The sequence below is a fragment of the Macaca nemestrina genome, chromosome X (assembly GCF_043159975.1).
Source record: "Macaca nemestrina isolate mMacNem1 chromosome X, mMacNem.hap1, whole genome shotgun sequence".
In the NCBI taxonomy this organism is placed as follows: domain Eukaryota; kingdom Metazoa; phylum Chordata; class Mammalia; order Primates; family Cercopithecidae; genus Macaca; species Macaca nemestrina.
This window is the reverse complement of record NC_092145.1, coordinates 107,048,747-107,059,413: the sequence shown is the minus strand read 5'-3', so window position 1 is coordinate 107,059,413 and position 10,667 is coordinate 107,048,747.

The window sequence follows — 10,667 nt, the reverse complement described above, 5'->3', positions numbered from 1 at the left end:
AAAATGATAAAGCATATTATCTAGAGCTGCACTGTCCAGTATAGTAGCCACTAGCTACATGTGGCTATTTACACTTAAATTAATTAAAATTATGGTCAAGTACAGTGTCTCATGCCTGTAATCTCAGCACTTTGAGAGGCTTAGGCAAGAGGATTGCTTAAGACCAGGAGGTCAAGACCAGCCTGAGCAACAAAATGAGACTCTGTCTTCACAAAAAATAAAATTAGCGGGGCACGCCTGTAGTCTTAGCTACTCAGGAGGCTGAGGCAGGAGGATTGCTTGAGCCCAGGAGTTTGAGTCTGCAGTGAGCTATGATCATGCCACTGCACTCCAGCCTGGGTGATAGAGTGGGACCCCGTCTCTATTTTAAAATAATAATTAGATTAAGTTAAGTATTTAACACAAGCTACAACATGGATGAAGCTTGAGGACCTTATGCTAAGTGAAATAAGCCAATCACAAAGTGATTTCACTTACATGAGCTACTTAGTCAAATTCCTAAAGACAGAGAGTAGAGTGGTCGTTGCCAGGGACTGGGAGAAGGAGGGAATGGGGAGTTATGGCTGAACAGGTATGAGTTTCAGGTTGGGTAGAAGAAAAGGTTCTGGAGATATGTGGTGGTGATGGTTGCACAAAAATGCAAATGTTCGGCCACGCGCGGTGGCTCACGCCTGTAATCCCAGCACTTTGGGAGGCCGAGGCGGGCGGATCACAAGGTCAGGAGATCGAGACCACGGTGAAACCCCGTCTCTACTAAAAATACAAAAAAAATTAGCCGGGCGCGGTGGCGGGCGCCTGTAGTCCCAGCTACTCAGGAGGCTGAGGCAGGAGAATGGCGTAAACCCAGGAGGCGGAGCTTGCAGTGAGCCGAGATCGCGCCACTGCACTCCAGCCTGGGCGACAGAGCGAGACTCCGTCTCAAAAAAAAAAAAAAAAAAAAAAAAAAAAAAAGAGATCGAGACCATCCTGGCCAACATGGGAAAACCCTGTCTCTACTAAAAATACAAAAAATTAGCCGGGAGTGTTGGCACATGCCTGTAGTCCCAGCTACTCAGGAGGCTGAGGGATGAGAATTGCTTGAACCTGGGAGGTGGAGGTTGCAGTGAGCCAAGACCACACCACTGCACTCTAGTCTGGGAGACAGAGTCTCACTCTGTCTCAAAAAACAAACAAAGGCCGGGCATGGTGGCTCAAGCCTGTAATCCCAGCACTTTGGGAGGCCGAGACAGGTGGATCATGAGGTCAGGAGATCGAGACCATCCTGGCTAACACGGTGAAACCCCGTCTCTACTAAAAAATACAAAAAACTAGCCGGGCGAGGTGGCGGGCGCCTGTAGTCCCAGCTACTTGGGAGGCTGAGGCAGGAGAATGGTGTGAACCCGGGAGGTGGAGCTTGTAGTGAGCTGAGATCTGGCCACTGCACTCCAGCCTGGGCGACAGAGCGAGACTCCGTCTCAAAAAAACAAACAAACAAACAAACAAACAAACAAAAGCAAATGTTCTTTTTTGTTGTTGAAACGGAGTCTTGCTCTGTCGCCCAGGGGCTGCAGTATAGTGGCATGATCTCGGCTCACTGCAACCTCTGTCTCCTGGGTTCAAGCGATTCTCCTGCCTCAGCCTCCCACGTAGCTGGGGCTACAGGCAGGAGCCACTACGCCTGGCTAATTTTTTCTTAATTTAATTTTTATTTATTTTTATTTTTTTGAGACAGAGTTTCATTCTTGTTGTCCAGGCTGGAGTGCAATGGCGTGGTCTCGGCTCACTGCAACTTCTGCCCCCTGGGTTCAAGTGATTCTCCTGCCTCAGCCTCCCAAGTAACTGGGATTACAGGCGCCTGCCACCATGCTTGGCTAATTTTTTTTTGTATTTTTAGTAGAGACAAGGTTTCATCATGTTTGCCAGGCTGGTGTCGAACTTCTGACCTCAGGTGATCCGCCCGCCTCGGCCTCCCAAAGTGCTGGGATTACAGGTGTCAGCCACTGCACCCGGCCCATTTGCCACATTTAAAATACTCAATAGCCATATGTGGCTAGTGGCTACCATACTGTACAGTGTAGACAGAGAACATTTCCATCATTGCTGAATGTTTTATTGAACAGTGCTGGTCTAGAGTTATGACAGAAAGCTCTGGAAGAACTAAAATCAGAAAGAGGTTGAATAGGTAGTAATGGTTGTCTCTGGGGCTGGAACTGGGGTTTGAGAAGGGCAGGCAGAAACTTTGCTTTTTATGAAAATCCCCTCAGGACATGGGGCTTATTCCCATGCTCATGAATTACTGTGATAATCTGAAAGAAAACCCACTCACCCAGGCTCCACAAGGGAGTTAGATCCTTTTCTTCTTTTTTTAAAAAATCGGGGTGAAATCCCACATAAGATTGACCATTGCAAAGTGAACAATTTAGTGGCAATTTGTGCATTCACAATGTTGTGCAACCACTACTTCTATCTCGTTACGAAACATTTTCATCGCCCCAAAGAAAAACCCTATACTCACTAAGCAGTTGCTCTCCATTTCTTGCACCACCTACCTGAGACCAGCCCCACTCAGCCCCCTGGCAATCATTCATCTGTGTTCAGTCTTTATGGATTTACCTATTCAGGGATCATACGATATGTGACTTTTTTTTTCTTTTTTTTTCTTTTTTTTTTTGAGACAGAGTCTTGCCCTTGTCACCCAAGCTAGAGTGCAGTGGCATGATCTCAGCTCACTGCAACTTCTGCCTCCTGGGTTCAAGCGATTTTCCTGCCTCAGCCTCCTGAGTAGCTGGAATTACAAGTGTGCACTAACATGCCCGGCTAATTTTTGTATTTTTAGAGAGACAGGGTTTTGCCATGTTGACCAGGCTGGTCTCAAACTCCTGGCCTCAAGCAATCTGCCCATCTTGGCCTCCCAAAGTGCTGAGATTACAAGCGTGAGCCACCGTGCTGGGCCAGGTTTCACCACTGTTAACTAATATCTGGCTTTGTTGATCTTTGGCATCACGTAGCATACACCTCATTCCTTTTTCGTGGCTGAATAATATTCCATTGTATGTGTATACAAGTTGAGCATCCCTTATCTGAAAATTCAAAATCCAAAATGTTTTCAGATCCAAAATGATGCCACACCGGAAAATTCCACAAATAAGTACTTAAGACAAACTTTGTTTCATGCACAGAATTATTTAAAATATTGTATAAAATTGGCCAGGCGTGGTGGCTCATGCCTGTAATTCCAGCACTTTTTTTTTTTTTTTTTTTTTTTGAGACATATTCTTGCTGTCACCCAGGCTGGAGTGCCCAATCTTGGCTCACGGCAACCTCTGCCTCCCAGGTTCAAGCAATTCTCCTGCCTCAGCCTCCCAAGTAGCTGGGATCACAGGCATGCGCCACCACATCTGGCAAATTTTTGTATTTTTAGTAGAGACAGGGTTTCACCATGTTGGCCAGACTGGTCTCAAACTCCTGACCTCAGGTGATCCACCTGCCTCAGCTTCCCAAAGTGCTGGAATTACAGGCATGAGCCACTGCACCTGGCCCAACACTTTGGGAGGCCAAGGTGAGTGGATCACTTGAGCTCAGGAGTTGAAGACCAGCCTGGGCAACATGGCAAACCCTGTCTCTATAAAAAATACAAAAATTAGCTGAGTGTGGTGGTGCATGCCTGCTGTCCCAGATACTTGGGAGGCTGAGGTGGGAGGATTGCTGGAGCCCAGGAAGTTGAGGCTGCAGTGAGCTGAGAACATGTTACTGCACACCAGCCTGGGTGACAGAGCAAGACCATGTCTCAAAAAAAAAAAAAAAAAAAAATACATACACACACACACACACACGCACACATATATATAGTATAAAATTACCTTCAGGCTATGTGTATAAGGTGAATGTGAAACATAAATGAATTTCACATTTAGACTTGGGTTCCACCCCAAGATATCTCATTATGTATGTATAAATATTCCAAAATCCAAAAAAATCCAAAATGTAAAACACTTCTGGTCCCAAGCATTTTGGATAAGGGATACTCTAACTGTACCACAATTTGTTTAGCCATTCATCTGTTGATGGACATTTGGACTGGTTCCACCTTTTGGCTGTTGTGAATGCCGCTGCTATGAACATGTGTTAGATGTACTTGAGTATCAGTTTTCAGTTTTTTTTTTTTTTTTTTTTGAGACGGAGTCTCGCTCTGTCGCCCAGGCTGGGGTGCAGTGGCCGGATCTCAGCTCACTGCAAGCTCCACCTCCCGGGTTTACGCCATTCTCCTGCCTCAGCCTCCTGAGTAGCTGGGACTACAGGCGCCCGCCACCTCGCCTGGCTAGTTTTTTGTATTTTTTAGTAGAGATGGGGTTTCACCGTGTTAGCCAGGATGGTCTCTATCTCCTGACCTCGTGATCCACCCGTCTCGGCCTCCCAAAGTGCTGGGATTACAGGCTTGAGCCACCGCGCCCGGCCCAGTTTTCAGTTATTATGGGTATATACTTAGGAGTGGAATTGCTAGATCATATGATGATTCTCTTTATCTTTTTTTTTTTTTTTTTTTTTTTTGAGACGGAGTCTTGCTCTGTCGCCCAGACTGAAGTGCAGTGGTGCAATCTCAGCTCACTGCAACCTCCACCTCCCAGGTTCAAGCGATTCTCCTGCCTCAGCCTCCCAAGTAGCTGGGACTACAGGCACATGCCACCACACCCGGCTAATTTTTTGTATTTTTAGTAGAGATGGGGTTTCACCATGTTAGCCAGGATAGTCTCGATCTCCTGACCTCGTGATCCACCCGCCTCGGCCTCCCAAAGTGCTGGGATTATAGGCGTGAGCCACCACACCCGGCCTCTATCGTTACCTTTTAGAGGAATTGCCCAACTATTTCCACAGTGGCTGAACCATTTTGTATTCCGACCAGCAATGTGTGAGGGTCCCAGTTTCTGTTTTTTTTTTTTTTTTTTTTTGAGACGGAGTCTCGCTCTGTCACCCAGGCTGGAGTGCTGTGGCCGGATCTCAGCTCACTGCAAGCTCCGCCTCCCGGGTTCCCGCCATTCTCCTGCCTCAGCCTCCCGAGTAGCCGGGACTACAGGTGCCCGCCACCTCGCCCGGCTAGTTTTTTTTTTGTATTTTTTAGTAGAGACGGGGTTTCACCGTGTTAGCCAGGATGGTCTCGATCTCCTGACCTCGTCATCCGCCCGTCTCGGCCTCCCAAAGTGCTGGGATTACAGGCTTGAGCCACCGCGCCCGGCGAGGGTCCCAGTTTCTAAACATCCTTGCCAACACTTATTTTCTGTTTTGCTGATTATAGCCATCCAAGTGGTGATGAAGTGGTATCTCATTGTGGTTTTGATTTGCATTGCCCTAATGACTAGTGATGTTGAGCATCTTTTCATGTGCTTCTTAGCCATTTGTATATCTTCTTTGGACAAATATCCATTCAATCCTTTGCTCATTTAAAAAATCAGGTTGTTTTTGTTTTTGTCATTGAGTTGTAAGAGTTCCTTATATATTCTGGATACATGACCCTTGTCAGATATATGATTTATAAATGCTTCCTCCTATTCTATAGGTTGTCTTTTCAGTTTCTTAATACTGTCCTCTGATACACAAAAGTTTTCAATTTTGATGAAGTCCAATTTATCTGTTTTTTGTTGTTGTTGTTGTCTGTACTTTTGGTGTCATAGCTAGGAATCCATTGTCCAATCCAAGAGCATGAAAATTTACTAGAGCCTTTTCTTGGGGTGGGGTTCAGTTCATGGCTCTCAGTAGCTTGGAAAATTTTTGCTCCACTTTCAGATGGACATTGCCACCGGTCATCTTCACTTCCTGATCTCCAGCCCCACCCTGGCTCTAGGCCACCCTGCTGTCCAGGATCCACCCCTGGATGCTCAATCGCCAATAGACCAAGTCAACTATGCTGCCTCTGGCTGCCAAACAGCTGCAGTGAATTAACGTAGACTTGGTTGAATGTGTTTAGGACTACCTGGGAAAGAAACCCAAAATGTGAAAAGGAAACTCAACGTTTCCTCAAATCCTCAAGAATTCAGCACATTGATTTTGTAGCAAGTCAGCTTTTATCATTTGGATTCTGGGATATCTGATGATTTGGTGAATTGGTCATTTAGTCAATTGGGTTTTAAAAAGAAAGTACTAGGGCAGATCACGTGGTCAGGAGTTCGAGGCCAGTCTGGCCAACATGGTGAAGCCCCATCTCTACTAAAAAATACAAAATTTAGCCAGGTGTGGTAGTGGGTGCCTGTAATCCCAGTTACTCGGGAGGCTGAGGCAGGAGAATCGCTTGAACCCGGGAGGCGGAGGTTGCAGGCTGAAGCAGGAGGATTGTTTGAGACCAGGAGTTCGAGACGAGCCTGGGCAAATATAGAGAAACCTCGTCTCTACAAAAAAAAAAAAAAAAAAAGAAAATTAAAAATTAGCCTGGATGGTGGTGCACACCTCATAGTCCCAGCTACTTGCAAGGTTGAGGTGGGAGGATTGCTTGAGCCCAGGAGGTTGAGGCTGTAGTGAGCCATGATCACACCACTCCACTCAGCCAGGGCGACAGAGTGAGATCCCGTGAGAAGACAAGAGAAGAGAAGAGATGAGGAAAGAGAAAGTCTGTGGTAGTGAAGAAGAAATAAGAATATAAACATATATCTGCTTATTTTTGCAAAAAGAAACACAGGAAGGATAAACCATAAGTGAATATGATTGTTTACCCCAGGGTCATGGTGGGCATCTGAAAACTCTGGTGGAAGTCCCTCCATTCCTGCCCCTTTCAGGGTCTGTGTTGGGTGGGGGAAGCAGGAGAACCCTCTCTGGAGGAACTGTGGTTCTGGTTCTGGTCCTCACCCCAGGCCAGCAAAGGCCTCCTCTCAGCTAAATAGCGTCTCCATATTGCTGACCTGAGCAGGCATAGTTAGGGCAACATCCCTAACCAGCCCCTCTCTGCCCCGTGTCAGGTTCCTAGGATCTGGGGGTGGTCGCAGGGAGGGTGCCTGGTGTGGGAACTGCCAGGTGCAGGCTGGCTCGGTGCCCTTGACCTCACCGGTCCTGTGACTTCACCTTCAGTCCAGTCCATCCTACTTTCCTTGGAGCTATGGATGGCGAGATCAACAGCCGGGGATGAGGGGAGATTGAGTCTGCATCTAATACTGGGAGATCTTTTAACTCATCCAACCAATTCCTTATTGAGTGTCCTGTCCTGGATTCTGGGGACACCACGGTGAATAGAACAGACATAAATCTCTGCTCTCAGAGAGCTGTCATTCTGGTGGGGGCAGCAGTGACAATGTCAGGTAGTGAGTAATGCCCTGAAGAAAATGAAGCAGGGAGGTGAGGTGGAGCAGACTGAAGTGGGTGGGCACTCACCAGTGGTGAACAGGGAAGGCCTCACGGAGGTGACACATGGCCTGAGACTGGAACCTTAAGCTGAAGGAGCCAGCTGTGCATCAGTCTGGGGGATGGGTGTTCTAGGCAGGGACAGTGAAAAGGTCCTGAGATGGGAATGAACTTGGCAGTAACAAAGTTCCAATAAGGGCAAAAATACTTGGGGCTCAGATTTTGCCAGGCACACACTTCAGTTTGGCCCAATCTGGTTGTGCTGGGGGAGCAGGGTGAAGGGGAAAGGAGGGAGGCGAGAGGCTCTCCTGAAGTGGGGCAGGTGCAGGTGACAGCAGGAAAGGCCTTGAGCACAGGAGGTAGGTATGGGTTTATGGCACTTGGGTGATTCTGCTGGAGTGGGGCCACTATAGAGTTATGCCTTGAGGGCTGGGAAAGTCAGGGTTGGAACTGGAGAGGGGATCGTGGACAGGTAAAGTCTTCCTGAACCCTTGGGAGAGCCCCAAGAGGCCACCCACTTCTCTCTCTCCCTCCTTCCTCCTTCCTTCCTTCCCTCCCTCTCTGGAAGCCCTGCTTTTGAGGAGAGCCATGGGTGCAGGTGGCAGGTGCCTCTCACCCAGTGGGTCACTCCTGTGGCACATGCCTGAGGCTGCAAGATGGCAGTCTTGGCTTGTGGGAGTAGGTGGGGAGAAGATTCTAGATCAAGGTGTTCTTGCCAGCTCTCTCTCTGTCTCTTCACTCAGAGGCACAGATGCATAGACAGAAGCCAGCACAGGCACAGCCTCTGAGTCACCCAGATACCTACGTAGAGTGACCATACAATACCCCCCCCAACACACATACACACACACAAACCCACAGCACACAAGCAGACACAAACACACACACACTTTGACATATGTCAGCAGCAAACGGAGACATATACAGGCACAGTCACTCAGAGATACCCAGTATAGTAACCATCAGTCACTCACAAAGAGACACAAGTCACACTGAGACCCACCTGCCATGTAGAGACACGCAGCCCATTAGCATAGACACAGGCAGAGCCATACACAGACTGACATACAGTGATATCAAACACAGACCTGTGCAGATGCAGCCACATAGATACACACACACAAGCAGAGGTACTGAAAAGCAAAGGGGCATGCAGGCAGGGCTTACACCCACCCAGACATGGCTAAATAAGTTATCCCAAAACACACTGTACTGTAGAAGGGAATACAGTCATGCACATCAGTGATACACAATGTTCCTTTTGGGGCTGTGGCAACCATTGGTGATCACTGCTACATCCAGGGTTTCTTTAGAAACTAAATTGGAAGCTGGGCACAGTGGCTCATGCCTGTAATCCCAGCATGTTGGGAGGCCAGGGCAGGAGGATCACTTGAGGCCAGGACTTCAAGACCATCTTGGGCATCATGGTGAGACCCTGTCTCTAATATATATATATATACACATATATATGTTAGCAGGGCGTGGTGGTGCATGCCTGTAGTCTCAGCTACTTGGGAGGCTGAGGTGGAGGATCACTTGAGAACAGGAGTTCAAGGTTGTGGTGAGCCATGATTGCACCACTGCACTCCAGAAAAAGAAGCTAAGCTGTAGTTTTGCCTGTTGGGTTAAATGAAGTAAGAGAGGAACAATAAAAAAAGAGGAACTACAATTATGGACTCTAGAATTTAAGCTGGGTAAGGAGGGAAGTGAGGACATGAGAGAGGTGTGAAACACTGAAAAGGTAGTAGGATCAATAAATTGTAGGTCCTAATGGGGTCAAAGGGTGTGATGGTTAATTTTAGTTGTCAATTTGACTGGGCCACAAGGTGCTTCTTGTTCTTTTTTTTTTTTTTTTTTTGAGACGGAGTCTCGCTGTGTCTCCCAGGCTGGAGTGCAGTGGCGTGATCTCGGCTCACTGCAAGCTCCGCCTCCCGGGTTCACGCCATTCTCCCGCCTCAGCCTCCCAAGTGGCTGAGACTACAGGCGCCCGCCACCACGCCCGGCTAGTTTTTTTTTTTTTTTTTTTTTTTGTATTTTTAGTAGAGACGGGGTTTCACCATGTTAGCCAGGATAGTCTCGATCTCCTGACCTCGTGATCCACCCGCCTCGGCCTCCCAAAGTGCTGGGATTACAGGCTTGAGCCACCGCGCCCGGCCTCTTGTTCTTATGAATTCATCCTCTGCTGGCCTAGAGGTGGTAATCCCAGAGGAGGGAAGGCTTCCACCGGGAGACACAACAATGATTCCATTGAACTAGAAGTTCAGTCTGTGGCTACTTTGGGCTCCTTGTGTCTTTGTTTTTTCTTTTCTTTCTTTTTTTTTTCTTTTCTTTTCTTTTCTTTTTTTTTTTTTTTTTTTTTTTTGAGACAGAGTCTCGCTCTGTTGCCCAGGCTGCAGTGCAGGGGCACAATCTCGGCTCACTACAACCTCCGCCTCCCAGGTTCAAGTAATTCTCCTGCCTTAGCCTCCCAAGTAGCTGGCACTACAGGCATGCACCACCATGCCCGGCTAATTTTTATATTTTTAGTTGAGACGGAGTTTCGCCATGTTGGCCAGGCTGATCTCGAACTCCTGACCTCAGGTGATCTGCCCACCTCAGCCTCCCAAAGTGTTGGGATTTTAGGTGTGAGCCACTACACCCGGTCTCTTTGTGTCTTTGAATCAACAGGCAAAGAAGGGAGTTATGCTGGCTGGGGTGATCCATCCTGCCTACCAAGGGGACATTGGACTACTACTCCATAATGGAAGGAAGGAAGAGTATTCTGGAATGCAGGCGATCCCTTAGGGCATCTCTAAATATTACCATTCCCTGTGATTAAGGTCAATGAAAAACTACAACCCAATTCAGGCAGGACTACAAATGGCCCAGACCCTTCAGGAATGAAGGTTTGGGTCACCCCACCAGGCAAGAACCATAACCAGCTGAGGTGCTTGCTGAAGGCAAAGGGAGTATGGACTGGCTAGTGGAAGAAGGTAGTTATGAACACCAGCTATGACCACATGACTGGTTACAGACATGAGGATGGTAATTGGCATGAGTATTTCTTCCTTACTAAAAAATTATTTTTGGCTGGGCGCAGTGGCTCATGCCTGTAATCCCAGCACTTAGGGAGACTGAGACAGGTGGATCACTTGAGGTCAGGAGTTCAAGACCAGCCTGGCAAATATGGTGAAACACTGTCTCTACTAAAAATACAAAATTAGCCAGGCGTGGTGGTGGGTGCCTGTAATCCCAGGTACTCGGGAGGCTGAGGCAGGAGAATCGCTTGAACCCAGGAGGCGGGTTGACCTCAGGTGATCTACCTGCCTGGGCCTCTCAAAGTGCTGGGATTACAGGTGTGAGCCACTGCGCCCGGCCCGCTCTCTTAT